Raw genomic sequence first — 20,247 nt, forward strand, 5'->3', positions numbered from 1 at the left:
GGATCATGAGGTCAAAAGATCGAGACCATCCTGGTCAACATGGTGAAACCCTGTCTCTACTAATTAGCTGGGCATGGTGGCATGTGCCTGTAATCCCAGCTACTCAGGAGGCTGAGGCAGGAGAATTGCCTGAACCCAGGAGTCGGAGGTTGCGGTGAGCCGAGATTGCGCCATTGCACTCCAGCCTGGGTAACAAGAGCGAAATTCCATCTCGAAATATATATATATAGTCTTTTTTTTTTTTTAAGAGATGGGGTTTTGCTACATTTCCCAGGCTGGCCTTAAATCCAGAGCTCAAGTGATCCATCCACCTCGACCTCCCAAAGTGCTTGGGTGTGTTAACCACTTTCTGCTCAGTATCCCATCTGTAAATTGGGATGACAGTGATGCCTCGGCAAGTGATGAAATATGCTTATGGTCCTTAGCAGAGGTTTTTTTTTTTGAGATGGAGTCTTGCTTCATCGCCCAGGCTGGAATGCAGTGGTGCAACCCTGGCTCAGTGCACCTCCCAGGCTCAAGTGATTCTAGTGCCTCAGCCTCCAGAGTAGCTGGAACTGTAGGCACACACCACCACACCCGGCTGATTTTTGTATTTTCAGTAGTGATGGGGTTTCACCATGCTGGCCAGGCTGGTCTCAGACTCCTGGCCTCAAGTGATCCGCCTGCCTCGGTTCCCATAGTGCTGGGATTACAGACTTGAGCCACCGTGCCCAGCACTAAGCAGAGCTCTTGACACAGACTGAGTGCTCACAAATCAGTCTGATACAACAGGGATAATGACAGCTCCAGCCTCGCGGGCCTACGGGAACAGCCAAGCTTCATGAAAGCCTCGTAGTGAAGAGCCCAGACTCTAGGTTTGCTTGGGTTCAAATCTCAACTCTGCCACTTGCAGCTGTGTGACTTTGGACAGGTTGCTGAGACTCTCTGAACCTTAGGTTCTTCATATGTAAAATGGGAATCATAGCCCCTATCTCACCAGGCTACTGAGATGCCTGAGGATATGAAGGGGACAGGACACAGAAGGCCTCAGGCCTTGTCTGCTGTTAAGCTGTATAGCACTGCTGTTACATGTGGCCCCGAGGCCTGCTAACTCTGGGAGTGAAATGGGCCTGGCATAGAGGGAGTCCTTAAAACGTGCCAGTGATGATTCACTTGGGAGACTGGCAGGGTGCCAGCACACAAACACCGATTGGGAAATGATGGTGATGTGTGCTGCCACCTTCATGGGCACCATGGGCTGCTCCAGACTGGGAAGTGGGCCCAGAGAGGTGAGTGGGGGACTTCCTGCACCCCAGAAGGGGCTGAGCCCCCACACCAGCAGGATATAGGGGTGGTAGACCCAGAGCATGTCGTTAAGCCAGTCCATGCCATTGTCCTGCTGCAGCAGTTGCTCATAGGTGACAAACAGGAAGTGGATATCCTCCTCGTCGATGCCACCATTCCAGATGTCATACAGGATGGTCATCTCCTCAAACTCCGAGTGGGGCCAGAAGAGGAGCTGAGGTGGCGAGAGCTCGGGCGAGCCCACAGGTGGCACCAGGTCTTCATGGTGCTTCTTAGGCGGCCGGCGCCACGGCCCCTGACTCTTGGCCAACTCCATGTACTCCTCAGTGACCACGTCATGCCCACAGGAGCCTGGAGGGATGGCCTCAGAGGGCCACTGGTTGTCTAGTGCCCTTGAAGGGCAGCTTGGTGGACTCTACAGGTAGGGGACATCGGGGGGCTGGGGAGGAAGGGGTGGTGGAGGGGCTGGGATCCCTGCATTCCGGAAGTCCAGGATCACCATCCGGGGGTCATGGGTGCTGGGGAAGACAGAAGTCTGTGGCTGGCCCGGCAGAAGCAGGAGGTCCCTTCCAAAGGCGGCCCCCACTGGCGGCTGGACCAAGGGCCCATCCAAGGAGAGGACAGACGATGGGGATTGCCGGGGCTAGCTCAGCTTCCTCTTGATGCGGGTTGGGCAAGGGGCCAGAGAGGCGGGCAGCAGGGCCCGGAGCGCTCGTCGCATCAGCCAGCGGGGAGCAGGCAGATGGACAGGAGCAGGGGCCTGCTGGGCTCGGGGAAGGTGGGTTTGAAGCTGAAGTCCCAGCCAGCTGTCCGAGGGAGGCCCCCACTGCTGAAGCCAGGGGATGGGGCTGGGAAGGAGAAAGGGCTGCAGGGCACTTGAGGAGAGCTCACGGACAGGCCACTGCCACCTGCTGATACCGGGGGCTTCCCGCCTGGTGTGGCTGGCACTGTCTCTGTGCTCTGTGACTTGGCCAGGCTGCCAGAGGCCTGGAGTATGTGGGGGCTGGTCCTCAGTAGGGAGCTCCGGAGGGACAGATGGGTGTGAGGCGTCTGTGGTCTCAGGCTCCAGCAGTGAGCTGGGTGGCTGGGGCGGTCATGGGGGCCGCAATGGTGGCTGCAGGGGCAAGGGGAGCATCGTAGGGGGCTCCGGCTCTACTTCCAGGTCATGCTCTGGCCCCTTCCTGGCTCCTCAGGGGGCTCCCTGGAGTTCGCTGGCTCTTCAACACCCACAGGCAAGGGGGGGCTCATCCAGCATGGGGGGCCACTCCTCAGGGGCCACAGCCTCAGCCTCGATGTTCACCTCCTCTTCCACGCCCAACGAGTCCATCGCTGGTGCCCCTGGGGCCACAGTCACCTCCTCCCTATCCTGCTCAAAGTCCTTGGGGCCTGTAGAAGCCATGCTCTAATCTGCCACCATCGCCTCCTCCTCCTCTTCCTCTTCCCTGGCCACTATCTCCTCTTCATCCTCTGAGGATGAGGGCGAGGACTCGGAGTTTGACTCAAACTCGGAAGACTCAGAACTCTCACTGGACGATGTGGCTTCAGCCTTGGAGGTTGTGATGCTCACCGTCTCCTCTCCATCCGAGTCCCCTTCGTCATTCTCAGTTGCCTCTGACAGGGCTGTGTCTTCGTCATCGTTCTCACATTCATCCTGGTCATCACTGTCATCATCGTCATCCTTATCTGATGTGGATGAGGTCAAGCAGGAGGACAGCTGGCTCCTGGGGCCTTCTTCCTTCTCCTCCTCTTCCTCCTCGGTGCTCTCCTGTTCCTCCAGCTTGTCAGAGGCCGAGGACGAGGGTGAGGTGGTTGAGGAGCCTGAGGATGAGGACGCCGATGAGGACGAGGACACCGACAAGGATTCCTTCTTATCCTCCTCCCCACCGCTGTCCAGCTCCAGAGGTTGTGCTGGCCACCGCCACACACCCACACTCTTGGGGTCCTGCTTGGCAAGCTCACAGGGGGTGCCCGCCATGTCCCGGTCCTGCTCCCGCTTGGACTCTTCAACTTCCTCATCCACAGAGATTAAGGGCCGTGGCCGCTTCTGGTCGCTAGACAAGGTGGTATCTGGTGGTTCCTTCCTCTTGACCTTGAAGGAAGGCAGGTGAATGGCCCCATGCAACCTGATGCCTAGGCCCAGGCCCTCGTAGCCCTGGCCCTCGCCCTTGTCCCATGACTCCTGCAGGCACGAGGTGATGCAGTCCTTGGGCTCTGGCCTGTCCTCGTCCTTGTGCTAACCCGACTTCACGGGGGTCAACGAGGCCTTGGCCATCCACTCCTTCTTGTCCGACCACTCATTGAAGGCCCAGAAAGCCACCACTTCCACCATCTTGTGGTTCAGGTCCTGCTTCATGATGGCCTCGAGCTCCTTTAGGACCACCAGCAGGATGCCATCCACTGTGGCCTTATACGGGTACTCCTGGCAGGGCACATAGCCTGGCAGAGGCACTGATGGGTCAAACTTGGGCAGTGGTAACCAGTGCTGCCTGCAGCCTGGGCCAGAGTTGCTCAGGCAGAAGAGGCCCCGGTAGGGTGGCAGGTTGACAAACTGGAGCCCAGCTGAGGCAGCAGCAGCCAAGGTAGCCATGAGGGCGGGTAGGGGCAGGCCCTCAGCTGTCATCAGCCGGCTGAGCACCTGCATTTGCATCTGGAAGGACATGGGCATGCCGCCCCACTGGCCACCCAGCAAGGGGCTCATGTCCACCTGCATCACAGGGAACAGGCCCAGCAGAAAGGGGGCAGTGGCGGCAGGATGGGTGGGGGTGGGACTCCAGGTGGTGCTGGAAGGGGTCGTGGGGGCACTGTCACAGCAGGGTGGGCTGGAGGCAGAGGTGGGGGCATGGGAAAGCCAAGCTGCAGTGGGGGCAGCAGGGGGAAGCCAGGGGGTGGGGGCAGTGGCAGGGTTATGGCCAGCACGGAAAGGGCTGCCATGGCCCCCCCTCCTGGGGTCACCACCATATGCTTGGGGCAGTCGGCACTGCTGATGGGGGCCGAGGGCATCTCATCATCTGAGATCTCCATGTCCTCACCTGAGGACTGCTGGCCCTCATCCATCTTTGAGGCCGGGGTTCTGTCTCCAACCAGGTCCAAGGCTACCTCGGCTGTCTGGCCCAGAAGCCCAGCAGGGTCCGGGGGGCCGGGCTCGGGTGGAGGCCAAGGCCCAAGGCTCAGGTTGAGCTCCTCATCCTCATCAGAGTCTGGCAGAGGCGTTGGGCTGATGTCTTCCAGGCCGGTGCTGGAGGGGCGCGAGGAGGAGGGCGTGGGGCCTCGGAAGCCAGGCTGGGAGTTGGTGCCAAAGGTGGCCAGCGGAAAGAGCTGGGAGGAGGAGGAGGAGATGGGGCTGCCCTCCATCTACAGCTCAGTGTCCGAGTCGGGCACCGGCAGGAAGCTTGGTGCGCTGCTCCTTCAGCAGCATCTCGATGCGCGAGTCCAGGCTGTCGTGGGGCTTCTCTGGCCCCACAGGGGATGACTCCAGCGTGGGCGTGCTGGGGCTGTCGCAGGGCTCGGGACTCCAGCCAAAGGTGGGTCAACTGCCTAGCTCCATGCTGTTGGTGTCAGGAGGTGGTGGGCCGAGAGGCTCAGCTGGTGGCAGGGGTCGGGGTGCTGGTGCCCTCCAGAACTCCCTGCCATCACGAGCCCCCGAAGGCTGTGGTCGTCAGCTCTTCTGGGGGTGGAGGGAAGTGGGCCACTGGGGTCTGATACGGAGAGAAAGCAGACTTGAATCCAGGAGCTGGGGTTGCTTGGGCGGAGTGTGGGCAAATGTGGCTGAATCCTGTGGTTGGGCCTTGAAGGGGAGGCTGCTACTGCCCCCAGTGCCGCTAACTGCTCCAAATGAAAGGTCTGAGGAACCCCGGAAGGCGGCTGTGGCCCCGGCCACTGCAGTGACCGCGGGAGAGGTGTGGACATAATGATGTTCGTGGCAGTGGGTGTAGGCATCCATGAACTTGCTCTCGTGGTGCCAGGCCTTGAAGGTCACTGTAGGGCCCTGGCTGAAGAGGTATGAGGGTGTGGCCTGGTGGCTGGAGTAGCTGGAGTCCTGTGAGAAGGGGGTGCCCAGGGGTGGTGTCAGCGGGGTGCCCTGTCCGTAGGAGTTGGGTGTGTCCAGGCAGTAGCTGGAGTAAGCCGTGTCCTGGGAGAAGGGTGTCCCATGGTTATTGGGAGTGACAGAGGAGGAGCTGGCGCCACAGCCTGCAGACAGGCCTCCATCCTTGAGGTGCTTCAAGGCATCTGACAGCTGCAGGGTCTCATTCACGACTGGAGAGACAGCATCTAGCTCGCCCACTGGAAGGGTCTGCGGGGTGTAACGGCCAGTGACCCACGGTTCATAGAACTGCATTCGGGTTTCCTCTTTGGTGTCCAGCTCCACGTGGATAACGTTGCCCATGACAGAAATGCTGTGCAAGTGTGGAATGGCCTCCTTGGCAATGCCAAGGTGCTTCTTGGTCTTGGGGTTGTACAAAATCTCCACCTCCTCAATACTCCTCCTCCTATGAGGAGGAGTATGCTTCCCCATACTTCTTGCACATATCCCTTAGGAAGTTTTCTCGGATGTTATCATTCAGCTTGGCAAATGTCACCTGCTTCAGAGGCATTGAGCCCACGTAGAACTCATCGATTTTGAATTTGGGCACCAACGGCTCCAGCTCCTTGTTTTTGGTCCAGATCCTGACAACTCAGGGATCTTCGACAATTTCCACCGGGCGGTTGCCGGACATCGCCAGGCTGAAATGCTGCCCATCGTAGCAGTACAGTTTATGATGCCCCCTTTTCAGAGCCAGGTCAATCATCAACTTGTAACTTCTCCAATGGTGGTTTCTCCTCTCACCTGAAGGGCCGGGCTGCGGCGGGGGCTGCTGGTGGTGGTGGTGGGGTGGCTGTTCTCCATGCTGTTAACCCAACATCCCCACCGGGCACCGGCCTCCCTGCGCCACCAGCCAGTACATGGTGTCCCCCGCGAGAGCCAAGGCTGGGGTGGCCGGACCGGGGACTGGGAGGGGGGGCGCTGACACCCCCTCGGCTGCTGGGCCCGGAGCTGCTGCCACTGCCATGGCCTCTGCTGCTGCTGCCCGGGAGGCGGCTGGCGGCAGAGGCCGAAATATAGTCTTAATGCAGACCAGTGAACTCTCACTTAATTCTAGTTGCAATGACATTTCCAAGCATTAGATTTTCTCCTTTCTTATTAAACCAATTATAAAATGCTCTATATTTTTAAATTTCTGGGCCAAGCATGGTGGCTCATGCCTATAGTTCAAGCTACTTGGGAGGCTACAGCAGGGGGATCACTTACGCCCAGGAGTTTGAGTCTAGCCTGGGTAATATACTGAGATCCAGGGTCAAAAAAAAAAAAAAAAAGCCAGGCACAGTGGTTCACACCTGTAATCCCAGCACTTTGGGACTCTGGGAGGCCCAGGCGGGTGGTTCACTTGAGGCCAGGAGTTCGAGAACAACCTGGCCAATAGGATGAAACCCCATCTCTACTAAAAATACAAAAATTAGCCAGGCATGGTTGCAGATGCCTGTAATCCCAGCTACTCAGGACACTGAGGCACAAGATTTGCTTGAACCTGAGAAGCAGTGATCTGAGATCACACTACTGTACTCCAGCCAGGGACACAGAGTAAGACTCTGTCTCAAAGAAAAAAAAAAAAAAAATCTCCCTGTAATTCTACCACCCTAACACAACTATACAACTATTCTCTCACATATCCTTCCACATTTGACTACTGGCTCCTGTACTGACAGATATATGTATTGGGTATGTACCTTTAGAAGGTACTTATGTACCCTTCTAAATTTCATCTACACACACAGAGTCAGCTATATTAACTCTCTAGATACAATTTAATGTTCTACTTTCAAAATATCACTGTTTTATAAATATATCCCACAGTTCTACAGTTATATTTCTTATTTTAAGGGCAACAGTACATTACATTGAATTAATGTGCTATAAATCATTTAACCACAGATGACTGGACCAAAGATTATAACTATCTTTATCCTTCAATGTACCACTTTTAAAGCTACCCTGGCAAAATGAATGCAGAGGAGGTAAGAGTAAACAAACATGTCGGCCGGGCGCGGTGGCTCAAGCCTGTAATCCCAGAACTTTGGGAGGCCGAGGTGGGTGGATCACAAGGTCAAGAGATCGAGACCATCCTGGTCAACATGGTGAAACCCCGTCTCTACTAAAGATATAAAAAATTAGCTGGGCATGGTGGCGCGTGCCTGTAATCCCAGCAACTCAGGAGGCTGAGGCAGGAGAATTGCCTGAACCCAGGAGGCGGAGGCTGCGATGAGCCGAGATCGTGCCATTGCACTCCAGCCTGGGTAACAAGAGCGAAACTCCATCTCAAAATAAAAAAAAAAGAAAGAAAGAAACATGTCACAGTGTCACATGATGAAAACCTGAAGCACTTATAAATGGTTTAGTCTAACAAAGCCAAGGACATACATAACTGCTGCTGTCAAATAGTTTAAGATACTATATAGTGAGTCAAAATAGTTTAAGTTGTGACAAATGGGCAGAACTAGATCAATGAACAGAATTAAGAAAAGGGCAGTTTTTCAGCCCAAAATAAGGAAAACTTTTCAAACTGTCAAAATTATTCAACAAAGTAAACTACATAAAAAACACTAAGCTGTCCATCTATGAAAGCATTAAAAAAATAAGCTAGATAAGCACTTGCCAGAGATAGTGCAGACTCTTACAACAGGTGGGACTCTGGACAGGTGACCTGAATGGGGACGCCACCCGCAGGGGCCGGGGCTCCCAGTCATCCCCCTGGATCTTGTGGTACACAGGCTGATGGGTCTGGTATTCCCCTTGCTGCGCTGGGTAGTGCATCTTCTGGGCTTGGTGGAAGGAGGGCTGGGCTGCTGGCCGGGTAATGTTCTGCTCGTGTATCACCGGAATGGAGATGTAGCCCCGTGGGAGCTGGTGACTGCCCAGGCTGCTCCTGCCAGAAGAAGGCAGGCTGGCCGAAGAGGATGAGGATGAGCAGTCGGAGGCAGCTGGAGACTGGGACCGCTGCAAGAGACACAGGGTAGAGGGCATGACCCCAAGAATGACCCCTACCTTGGCATCCTGACTGTGCTTCTGCTGTGAACCTGCTCAGGGCAACCCATATCCTAAGACCTCCTATCTGTAATTTTCAATTTTCAAAATGTGGGGTTAAGACTGAGGGCTTTGGGGTTGGGCATGGTGGCTCACACCTGTAATCCCAGTACTTTGGGAGGCTGAGGCAGGCAGATCACCTGAGATCAGGAGTTCAAGACAAGCCTGGCCAACATGGTGAAACCCTGTCTCTACTAAAAATACAAAAATTAGCCAAGTAGGGAAGGAGGGCTGCCACAAGGTGGCACATTCCTGTAATCGCAGCTACTCAGGAGGCTGAGGAATGGAAATTGCTTGAACCCAGGAGGCAGAGGTTGCAGTGAGCCAAGATCAGCCATTGCACTCCAGCCTGGGTGACAGTGTGAGACTCTTTCTCAAAAATAAAAAACCAGGCCAGGTGCAGTGGCTCAAGCCTGTAATCCCAGCACTTTGGGAGGCCGAGGCGGGTGGATCACGAGGTCAAGAGATGGAGACCATCCTGGTCAACATGGTGAAACCCCGTCTCCACTAAAAATACAAAAAATTAGCTGGGCATGGTGGTATGTGCCTGTAATCCCAGCTACTCAGGAGGCTGAGGCAGGAGAACTGCCTGAACCCAGGAGGCAGAGGTTGCGGTGAGCCGAGATCGCGCCACTGCACTCCAGCCTGGGTAATAAGAGCAAAACTCCGTCTCAAAAAAAAAAAAACCAACAAACAAAATAACAGACTGAAGGTTTTAGAGTCAAGGGGCCTATGTTCAAATTCCTAGTAGTTCAATCATTTTCTAAGCCTCATTCGAAATATGGGAAGAGTGCCCCTCCCTCACCAGGTTGTTCTGAAGGTGAGGTCAATCACTTGGGCATGTGGCTCAGCCCCAGGCCAGCACACAGGAAGCGCTCATACAGAGGATGTATTGTCCCCACTACCCTTTCTCTACCAATCTAGAGAGAACTCGGCTAGCAACTGGGAGCTGCAAGCATCCCGTGGGACCCAAGGCGGGTCAAGCCCCTTTCCCTGCTGGGCCACCTTCTATTCACCTCAAAATTGAGAGTGTTTCCCCTTCTGAGTGCCTTGTTAGCTTAAATTTGAAGATGTCTCTGATTTATGTGTCACTTTGATTTCCTGCAGCAAAACCATTATAAATACAGGTATTAATATTTTTTTTCTTTTTGAGACAGTCTTGTTCTGTTGTGTAGGCTGGAGTGAGTGGCGTGATCTCGGCTCACTGTACCCTCTGCCTCCTGGGTTCAAGCAATTCTCATGCCTCAGCCACCCAAGTAGCTGGATTACAGGCACACACCACCACACCCCTCTAATTTTTGTATTTTTTATAGAGATGGGGTTTTGCCATGTTGGCCAGGCTGGTCTCAAATTTCTGGTCTCAAGTGATCTGCCCACCTCAGCTTCCCAAAGTGCTGGGATTCCAGGTGTGACCCACCACACTTGGCCAGGTACTACCGCTTTAAGAAAAGAAAAATGCCTCTAGTATCCCACATTAACTGTAACTTTTCACTCTCAAGCATGTGGGAAGCTGAACAGATTCAGACAGGGCTGAGGCAAGTATGACTCTAGGTGCAGACAGGACATGGGATTTTGTGCCCAGGAACAGTGCTGGCATACACAATGGGACGATTCACAGGCAGGAAAATTAAGAGAGCTTACTGCTCAGGAATCCTATTAGCAATGCCTCAAATCTCAGCTAAGAACCAGATTAAGAACTATTTTTTAGCTATTAATGCACAGCATCCACTGGCATACCCCTAACATGTTTGGCTTCAGGATTAAAATGCTGCCTTCCTGACTCCTTATTTCTTTTTAAACTGTGGTGCACAGTGAGGGCAGGCATGGGGTCTCATTTTCCTATCAACACAGCTCCACAAGCAGTTCAGATTTATCCATAAGCATTGAACTGAGCAACATGGTGCACAGCTATCTCTGTGTTTCTGAATAGAAAGCCCAGGGTAAATAAGGAGCACGGAAATCAGGAGCCAGGAGGTGGGTTGGGCTTCTGCTCCCAGCTCTGCTGCCTCCACCTGTATGCATCTGGAACGGGCAGGCTGCGGTGTGCCCTTCCGAGCTCCGGTTCCTTAACTACAAAAGTAAGCCATATGATTCCTGCCCGGCCCCACTGAAAAACGCCCCTATTCGATGCTGGGGGATGATGTGGGGCCATCGCCCTGTCTTTGCTGGGTGACCTCTGATGCTGCAGGCCAGGCCCAGATGCCCTGCAGGTGAACAGGTGCTGGTCCAGGGAACTGTCCTCAGGGGCTGGGCCCAGCCTAGGAAGCACGGCGGCTTGCTCCGAAGCAGGCCTGTGAGCCTGGCCTCTGCTTACCTCAGGTCCGTGGGAGGCTGGGGGCTGGACTGCTGCAGCCGCTGCCACCTGTCCACACTGTTTATCTAGCTGAGTGGTTTCTGGCATGCCCCGCTGAGGTGACTGGGACCTCTGAGGAGCCGCTGCTGCTGCCTCTGTTCGGAATCGCTGCATCCCAGGCTGGGGATAGGCAAGGAAAGGGTGCGGCTGCCAGTTCTCAGTGCCTTCATGGAGCACGGGAATGGGAATGTAGCCTGGTCGAAGCTGGGGGTACACAGGGTGGCCTTCCCTGGCGGGCAGCAGCCTAGAGCCCTCCCGGGAAGGGCCATTGGCAGAGGATGAAGTCTCCTGAAATAAAAAGCAGAGAAACACAGGCTGGTTAGAAACAGGGAAGTGAACCCTCGTGGCGGAGGAAACAGTGTGGCACCTGGCACTGTGATCTTCCCAAGTGACTTGGGCCTCAGGGCATCAGCCAGCTCCCAGCCCCTGCTCCCTCCAAGCCCCCCACCCCACAGAGGCTGCTGTTTGGCCAACAGTTTAGGAATTAGGAGCATCAGGAGAAAGCCAAAAGTATCTGTTGAGCACAGGAGAGGTCCCCAAACTGGTAAGATGGGTTTCTTTTCTGGGTGATCCAGCTGCCCACGTCCACCCGCCCGCATTTTCAGAGACCCAATCAGAAGGTGGGCTCCAGAAGCAGGGGTACAACTTCTACATTACAGCAAGTGTCTGTTTCCAAAAAGGTCCTCACATTTCCCAGCAAGACAGCTTGTACTGGGCCTCAACACAGGACACGGTTTGGGAATCTTCACAGAGCAGTGGGCTGGGGAGCGAGGGCTGCCTCCTTGGGAATATTCTTAGAACAAGAGGCAGGAAGGGGAAGGACAGGGGTGCAGAGGCAGCGAAGGCAAGAACAGCATGCAGGGTTCACTGTGCCGCCTAATGATGCCAACTGACAAAGATTCTCGGCGTGGCCAGACCTTAGTCAGGCTTCTGAAGCTTCTCCTAGCCCCATCTGTGCAGGTCCTTGTAAAGTCCAGTTTCAGCAAAAGAAACTCCTAAGTCAGTTTAGCCAGAAGCCCCCTCCCCAGCCTGTCTGATCAGGTTCTTCAGCCTCCATCATCCCCAGGTGCTGCCTAATCACCCTGGCCTGTCTTGGTCAAGAATCCTGTTTGGTCAGTGTGGCCAGACACGCCCTTACCCCTGCTGTTTCCTCTTCTAATCTTCCATCCACTGACCCCCACACTGCTCCTTGACTATAAATTCCCACCGGCCAGTGCTATATTTCAAGTTGAGCCCAGTCTCTCCCCTGACTGCAAGATGCCACTGCTGTGGTCCCTGTGCCTATCTTGATGGCCCTGAATAAATCTTCATGGGCCGGGCGCGGTGGCTCAAGCCTGTAATCCCAGCACTTTGGGAGGCCAAGGCGGGTGGATCTCGAGGTCAAGAGATCGAGACCATCCAGGTCAACATCATGAAACCCCGTCTCTACTAAAAATACAAAAAATTAGCTGGGCAGAGTGGCGCGTGCCTGTAATCTCAGCTACTCAGGAGGCCGATGCAGGAGAATTGCCTGAACCCGGGAGGTGGAGGTTGCAGTGAGCCGAGATCGTGCCATTGCACTCCAGCCTGGGTAACAAGAGTGAAAACTCTGTCTAAAAAAAAAAAAAATAAACCTTCATGACTGTGCTTTAACAAGTATCACTGAATAACGTTTTCTTCAACACAACAGAGCCTGTTTGGACAAGGAGCAGTTGGGGTCCCTCTCTTATGTCCTCTCTTGAAGTCCTCCCTTCAGTGGCCTAGCTATTTTGGGACCCTTGAGAAGGCCAAGTTCCAGATGTACCACAGGAAAGATCTTATTTCAGACAACAAGGCTGGCCAGTCACTCACTGGCAATGCCACCTCTCAGCTAGTAGGGGCTGTGCAACAGAAGCCCTAATGTCCCCAAGCACTGAGGGTCCTTTCACAGGAAGGAAGCTACTGATCTGTGTCACTTGCACATATCTGCGTGGGGCAACTCTTAAAAAGGGGACTGATCCTTCCTGACGGAGGCAGCTCTCTGCACAGCAAACAAATGCCAAAGAATCTATGAGCTTGTAGGGTACAATCTCTACTGTTGCAAAATCAATCAAAAGTAAGGACAGATATTGAGGGCTGCTCTGCACTTTGAATGAACACACCATTAATTCGGTGATGTTTCTATCTGTGTACAGGCGTGGGCACCAGGTGGCTGACCCTGGTTTAACCCTTTCAGGCCCATCAACTGCCTCCCTCCTGCTGAGACCCTGCCCTTGGAGGGCCTCCAGCACAGGAAAGGAATGGGTGTCACTGTGTCCTTGGGGACATAGGCAGACAGGCATTCTCAGATTAGAATAGCCACATGCTCAGGGTGGTGGCATTACATTAGCCTGCTTAACTCTCAGGTCACTCAAGAGCAGGAGTGGGTCCAGGCCTCGCATTCAGAGCTGAATTCCTGCCGTTAGACAGCCCTGAAAGGGAGCCAACGAGAGGCGCTGAAGAACCCTCTACTACTCATTGTTGAGCCATAACGTGCCTGTGGGCATTCTGTCGACTCACTGGGGTGCCCCTTCTTCCAGCTGAAATCAGGGTCTGCATTAATCCTGCAGTGTCATTTTGCTGGCTGCCCGGGGGCTTGCTGTTTCTTCCCAGTCATGCACAAAAGCCTCAACCATCTGCACACACCACATAGCAGGGCCCAGCAGTGAGCAAACCCTCATCCACTGCCTGCTCTCGAGTGAACATCCTGCCACCCGTTCCTATGGGGTTACCAAACCAGCAAGGCGCACTCCCTGCTAACAGGGGCTTAGGAGATGGATGGGCTAAGGAGGCAGGAAACAAAACAGAAGCAGAATTACTTAGAAAGCACAGAGGCCCTGAGGGATGGGGAAAGGCACAGGCTCTTCCAGGGTAGATAATGGCCTAGATAGGGTCTAAGTGTGATTCGTACCTCTGCTCCTAACAGTTCTATGAGCTTAGGTAATTCTCTTACCTCTGTAAACCTTCACTTCCTTTTCTAGAAAATGGAGCTAGCCAACACCTGCCCCGGAGAAATGCTGTGAGGTTGTATAAGGGCACATCTAGAGGTATGCCCTGAAGACTGGCAATAAATATGAGTTTCTCCCTAAACAGGCACAATATTATGCTCTTCAGACTCCAAAGTGTCAAAGGAATGAAAAGTGAAGGATAGGGCTGGGCGCAGTGGTTCAAATCTGTAATCCCAGCACTTTGGGAGGCCGAGGTGGGCAGATCACCTGAGGTCAGGAGCTCGAGACCAGCTTGACCAACATGGCGAACTCCTGTCTTTACTAAAAATACAAACATTAGCTGGGCATGGTGGCACGCGCCTGTAGTCCCTGCTACCTGGGAGGCTGAGGTAGAAGAATTGCTTGAACTCGCGAGGCAGAGGTTGCAATGAGCTGAGATCATGCCACTGTAATCCAGCCTGGGCAACAGAGCAAGAATTTGTCTCAAAAAAAAAAAAAAAAGAAAGAAAGAAAGAAAGAAAACGAAAAAGTGAGGACAAAGTGAATTGGTGGTGCCAGAAACCAGAATGGTGGTCACTTCTAGAGGAGATGGTGGCGACTGGGAAGGATCTTGAAAGAACTTCCTGAGGTGATGGGAATATTACCTTTTTCTGGGTGGTGGTAAATGGGTGTATAGCTATGTAAAACTCCATCAAACCCCCACACTGCACACCCCGCCATATCTCACCCATACTATCCGGTTTTAACCAAGAGAGCTGCCAACCCCAAACCCTTGGATCCTTGCAGGGCCTGGAGTCCTCAGACAGGCCTTAAGGAGATGCAGCTCCTCCTGGGGGAAGCCCAGGATCCAGAAGGCCCTTGAGCCAGCCTGCTACGAGCTGAGCACCTCATGCATCTCACAGAGCACATTTGTGCCTCCATTGAAAGAGAAAGGGAAGAAGACAGGAGAGGGAGGGAGGAAGGAAAAACAACTCTGCATGAGACTGTGACAGCAGAGACTGCTTCCTGGAGCCAAAATTCAGCCTTTCCAGAGGCATGGCTAGGTCCACCAGGAAGGAATGTGGTCACCACAGGCAGGGGTGGTGGTGTCAGAAGAGCGGTAGGAAGCAGCGGCAAGGGGCGGGCTTGGGGGTCAGTGCCGAGCTGAGGAAGATTAGGCTGGAGGTGGGGGCTGAGGTCCACCCTTCTTATTGTTCCCACCATCACAGGAGATACCTCAGCAAGACAGAAGGACTAGAAAGAAGAAACCAGGACATGCTGGGAAGTGAGGAGGTCGCGGGGGGCGGAGTGAGGAGGTGAGTACAAAGCAGGAAAGACGGCCTGGAACTGGGAAGAAGCACCCAAAGACAGGGGTGGGGTGGGGGAAAGGCCTCCACTGCACATGAGGTCCACTCAACAGGCCGAGCCTGCTGGCACAGCTGGAAGGCAGAGCGGTCAGGACAGGCAAGGGCAGCCTGGCTCCTTCTCCCAACAGTCTCGAGGTCTGTACTCTTGGGTCTGTGTGAATTAATGACCCATTTATGCCATTTAATAAAAAAACCATGTGTCTCTTTGTGAGCACTGCATCTAAAAGACATTCCAGGCTCCCCTTCCACTCTGGTGGGGTTTGTTAAAAAAACGAAACAAAACAAAACAAAAACCTACATTGTTTTAGGTAAGTAAAAAACACTTGAATTTTACAAAATAGGCAATTAAACACTTCTACATGAATGAATAATTTCAACCAAAAATGAAATTCCCAACGGTAATGAGGTCTGCGCAGGGAATGCTGACGCCACCTTCTAACGTTCCCGTCCAGCATCATTAGAGTCATGACAGCAAATGCTTCTACTTTTACTAAGTAAAAACACCTCCATTGCACTCTAGCCTGAACGACAAGGCTGAAATTCAATCTCTTTTTTTTTTTTTTAAGACGGAGTCCCACTCTGTCCTAGGCTGTAGTGCAGTAGCATGATCTCAGCTCACTGCAACCTCCGCCTCCCAGGTTCAAGCAATTCTCCTGCCTCAGCCTCCCAAGTAGGTGCGATTATATTTTTTGTATCTTTAGTAGAGACAGGGTTTCACCATGTTGGCCAGGCTAGTTTTGAACTCCTGACCTCATGTTCCACCAACCTTGGCCTCCCAAAGTGCTGGTATTAGAGGTGTGAGCCACGGCACCTGGCTGAAACTCCGTCTAAAAAACAAAACAACAGCAACAACAATGACAACAACAAAGCACCCCTGGAAGATTTAAATTGCCCTTTCTCTCTTCTACGGTGTTTTCTATACAATCTAGCAAAAAGAGCTATTTTGTAAATAAAAGAATCAAAAGAAAAAAATGTAGAATATTTATAATTCCCCTAGAATCTGACTAAAACATCTCTCTTCAGTTTACTAAGTGTTTTCAAGTTCAAGCACATCCGGAAAATGCCTCTTGGTTATACCAGCATCTCTCAGGTAAGGCTCACTACATGCCTCTTCCTGATTCAAGAGCGAGCTGAGAATCTGCCTCCTCAGAGTTGGGGAACAGCTCTGTGTGATCACAGGACAGGGACTGGGGCACCAACACGGTGACCAAGCAGATGACTGGTGATCCTTGTGGCCACCTGGTCAGGGCTCGCCTGCAGCTCAGAGTTCATTATCCTTATCTCTGGTTAAAGACATCAGGAATACATATTACACAAAATCCAATTAGGAAAGAAGCACCCAGGGGCTCAGTCCTGACTCTCACTGCTTATCTCACTATGTTAATTTATAAAATGAATTGGTTAATTCTGCCCCTTGTTTGTGCATTGCATTAAAAATCTGAGACATGTCTCAGGGCACCAAACAACTCCATGAGATGGCCAGAAGAAAAAGAAAAAACGACCCCAGATGAGCCAAAGTTTGCCCTATTATGTACAAAATAATTATCATTAGAGAAAGCCTGAGGTCAGGTTCTGAGCTTCAGTGAGCTGTTGGCTTCAGAGCAGGTCTAAACTGCACTACTGGTTTTTAACAGTAAATGGGCACCAAGGGAACAGCAGGAGGCCTGGGAAGAGACTGCGCTTGGTCCCAGCCCTGGCTCTGCCCCTAAATACATGTGTTACGGAAGTAGCTCACATGTCCTCTGTGAACCTTAGTTTTCTCCACTGTAAAATGAAAGGGAGGCCCAAAAATGTTCTACAAAGCAGCGGTTCTCCAGCCCTTGGGAGTATTGACTCAGGAAATGCACAAAAGGAACATTCTAAGCCCAATCCCAGTAGGTCGAATTCCGTAGATGCGTGATGAAGCCTGAAGGTCCGCACTGAGAAACAGTGATCGCAAGTTCCTTCCAGCTTTGACACTCTGCCAGCCTGATTTCCAAAGTCCCTTCATGCTCTCAACAGCTATATAAAGCCCTTAAACAAGGGAAAGTTAATGTCAGAAATCTAAAAACGACCACTCCTAACTACACTCAAATAATACCAGAATCGCCAGCACTCAGAGCACCCCAAAGTTTCACGTCCCAAATGAAGAGGAGGGCCCAGACATGGTGGCTCACACCTGTAATCCCAACACTTTGGGAGGCCAAGGCAGGTGGATCACCTGAGATCAGGAATTTGAGACCATTCTGTCCAAAATGGCCAAACCCCAACTCTATTAAAAATACTAAAATTAGCTGGGCATAGTGGCAGGCACCTGTAATCCCAGCTGCTTGGGAGCCGATGTACAAGAATCACTTGAACCCAGGGGTCAGAAATGGCAGTGAGCCAAGATTGCACCACTGTACTCCAGCCTGGGCAACAGAGTGAGATTCTGTCTAAAACAAACAAACAAAAAAACAAACAAAAAACCAGAAACGAATGAAGAGAAGGAAGCTGCTAACCCCCAACTTTCAAGGAGTTTTTCTGCCTTAAAAACAGGGTGGGAGGCCGGGCATGATATCTCACGCCTATAATCCCAGGACTTTGGGAGGCTGAGGCAGGCAGATCATAAGGTCAGCGGTTTGAGACTAGCCTGGCCAACATGGTGAAACCCCGTCTCTACTAAAAATACAAAAACTAGCCAGGCATGGTGGTGTATGCCTGTAGTCCCAGCTACTCAAGAGGCTGAGACAGGAGAATTGCTTGAATCCAGGAGGCAAAGGTTGCAGTGAACTGAGATTGTGCCACAGCATTCTAGCCTGGGTAATAGAGGGAGACTCTGCCTCAAAAAAAAAAAAAAAAAAAAAAGCAGGGTGGAAATAACAGCTCTTGGGCACTTGTTAGGTGTCAGTCTGGCTATGCACATGCCAGGCACACGTGTGTTCATGAAACAGCCATGAAGAAGAATCTGCCTTGACCACCACAACTGAGTCCCTGTACACTGAGTGGCCACTGAACCCTGAAAATGGGCACCTTCTGGGAGCCCCAATCTTGGCTCCGTGAAACAGTGCTCTTTAAAAAGTGGGCTCGGCCAGGTGTGGTGGCTCACGCCTGTAATCCCAGAACTTTGGGAGGCCGAGGTGGACAGATCACCTGAGGTCGGGAGTTCAAGATCAGCCTGACCAACATGGAGAAATCCATCTCTACTAAAAAATACAAAAATTAGCTGGGCGTTGTGGCGGTCGCCTATAACGCCAGCTACTCAGGAGGCTGAGGCAGGAGAATGGCTTGAACCTGGGAGGCGGAGGTGGCAGTGAGCCAACATCGCGCCATGGCACTCCAGCCTGGGCAATAAGAACAAGATTCCAATTCAGAAAAAAAAACAAAAAGTGGGCTTGACATCCACAAACTACAGCTTCACCACTCTGGTCTGAATTAGGAGAAACAGTAACAAAGGCAACTCTTAGGGCTGTCCCGGAGCACTTCTGACTTGGCAGCCCTGGAGTATTAAGTAGGACACAGATTGTATTAACTGGGTTTTTAGGCCAGAAGAGCCTTCACATGGGTCAGATGTTGAGTTTTACTAACAATACTTCAAAACTTCTAAAACAAGAAAAAAGATGGAAGAACACAGGAATCCTGGAACTCCCCATATGGCTAAGACCTAGATCAAAATTAAGTGGCCTGGCTCACCTCCATCAGGCAGGAAACAAACAAAACATACTTTCTTCCAAAGCGTAACAAGAGCTGGGTTTGGTAGCTCATGCCTGTAATCCCGGCATTTTGGGACGCCAAGGCGGGTGGATCACATGAGGTCAGGAGTTCGAGACCAGCTTGGTCAACATGGTGAAACTCCATCTCTACTAAAAATACAAAAAAACAAAAAAAATTAGCCAGGCATGGTGGCAGGTGCCTGTAATCCCACCTACTCAGGAGGCTGAGGCAGGAGAATTGCTTAAACCCAGGAGGCAGAAGTTGCAGTGAGCCGAGATCATGCCATTGCACTCCAGCCTGGGCAAGAGAGTGAGACTCTGAATCAAACAACAATCAAAACAAAAAAACAAAGTGCAAATGGAGTCGAGCTTAGCACCCTACTGAAGCTCTCTGCTTGCTATGATGGGGTGCATGAATGAATGCAGTATTACTGCCCATTTGATACAGAAATAATCAACAGCCATTCGCATCCCTATTAGTCAAAGTCAAAATCCTTTCAGTTCCCACTGGATTGTAATGTAAGGTCTCTCCCACTACCCCAGCACTGTTCTGAGTACATAATAGACTTGGGGAAAATTCTGAATAATAAACTAAGTCCACATTCCACTTAAAGCATACCTTAGGAGTTAGGCTTTGCCCAGAGACTCCTCGTAAGACAAGAGTTCTGTGCCAACCACATACTCTATCAACAATCCCAAGTCACAGGATTTATCTAATACACCTGTTTATACACAAATACACACACACACACACATACATTTTATCCTGGGATAAACAGATGACTATCCCTATGTGTTTTCAATGGGGAAAACTTTTTTTTAGAATATAAAACCAACATTGCTTCTCTTTGCAGCTGTGTCCAAATAAACAGGAATGAACCAGCATGAGCCTGTGTCTTCAAGTTGCCACCCTGGGTTCTAGTCCCTCCTTGATGCTCACCGACTACGTGACCAGAGACAGTACTCCTTGCTACTAAGACTGTTTACCCAGCTGTAAAGATCCCCACATTTCCCAGGGGTCTTTGCAAGATTTAAGTGAAATAAGGTACGAGTCTTTGTAAACTCTGAGCTGCTCTGTGCCCTAAATAATTGCGTTTCCTTTTCTTTTTTGAGACTGAGTCTTGCTCTGTCGCTGAAGCTGGAGTGCAATGGTACCATCTCAGGTCACTGCAACCTCTGCCTCCCGAGTTCAAGCAATTCTCATGCCTCAGCCTCCCGAGTAGCTGGAATTACAGGCATGCGCCACCATGCCCGGCTAATTTTGTATTTTTAGTAGAGACAGGGTTTTCGCCATGTTGGTCAGGCTGGTCTTGAACTCCCGACCTCAGGTGATCCGCCTACCTTGGCCTCCCAAAGTGCTGGGATTACAGGTTTTTGTATTGTTAGTGGAGATGAGGTTTCACCATGTTGGCTAGACTGGTCTCAAACTCCTAACCTCAAGTCATCCACCCTCCTTGGCCTCCCAAAGTGCTGGGATTACAGGCATGAGCCACCATGCCGGGCCGTAACTACCTTTCTTTATTCCACAAAT

At 52.0% G+C, this 20,247-nt stretch overlaps 2 pseudogenes across 1 annotated transcript in view; both read right to left on the bottom strand.

The window, feature by feature from the left end:
• The window catches only part of LOC144578809 (BAG family molecular chaperone regulator 3-like), a 54,893-nt pseudogene that overhangs the window by 23,735 nt on the left and 10,911 nt on the right, over positions 1-20,247 (bottom strand). Inside the window, exons 3-4 of the transcript XR_013525247.1 lie at positions 10,716-11,042; positions 7,974-8,314 (exon numbers count right to left, since the gene is read on the bottom strand). The product of XR_013525247.1 is annotated as a BAG family molecular chaperone regulator 3-like (transcript). The remainder of the gene's footprint in view (positions 1-7,973; positions 8,315-10,715; positions 11,043-20,247) is intronic.
• LOC144578536 (histone-lysine N-methyltransferase SETD1B pseudogene) lies at positions 822-6,434 on the bottom strand (annotated as a pseudogene).

The sequence above is a fragment of the Callithrix jacchus genome, chromosome 12, assembly GCF_049354715.1.
Source record: "Callithrix jacchus isolate 240 chromosome 12, calJac240_pri, whole genome shotgun sequence".
NCBI classification, from domain to species: domain Eukaryota; kingdom Metazoa; phylum Chordata; class Mammalia; order Primates; family Cebidae; genus Callithrix; species Callithrix jacchus.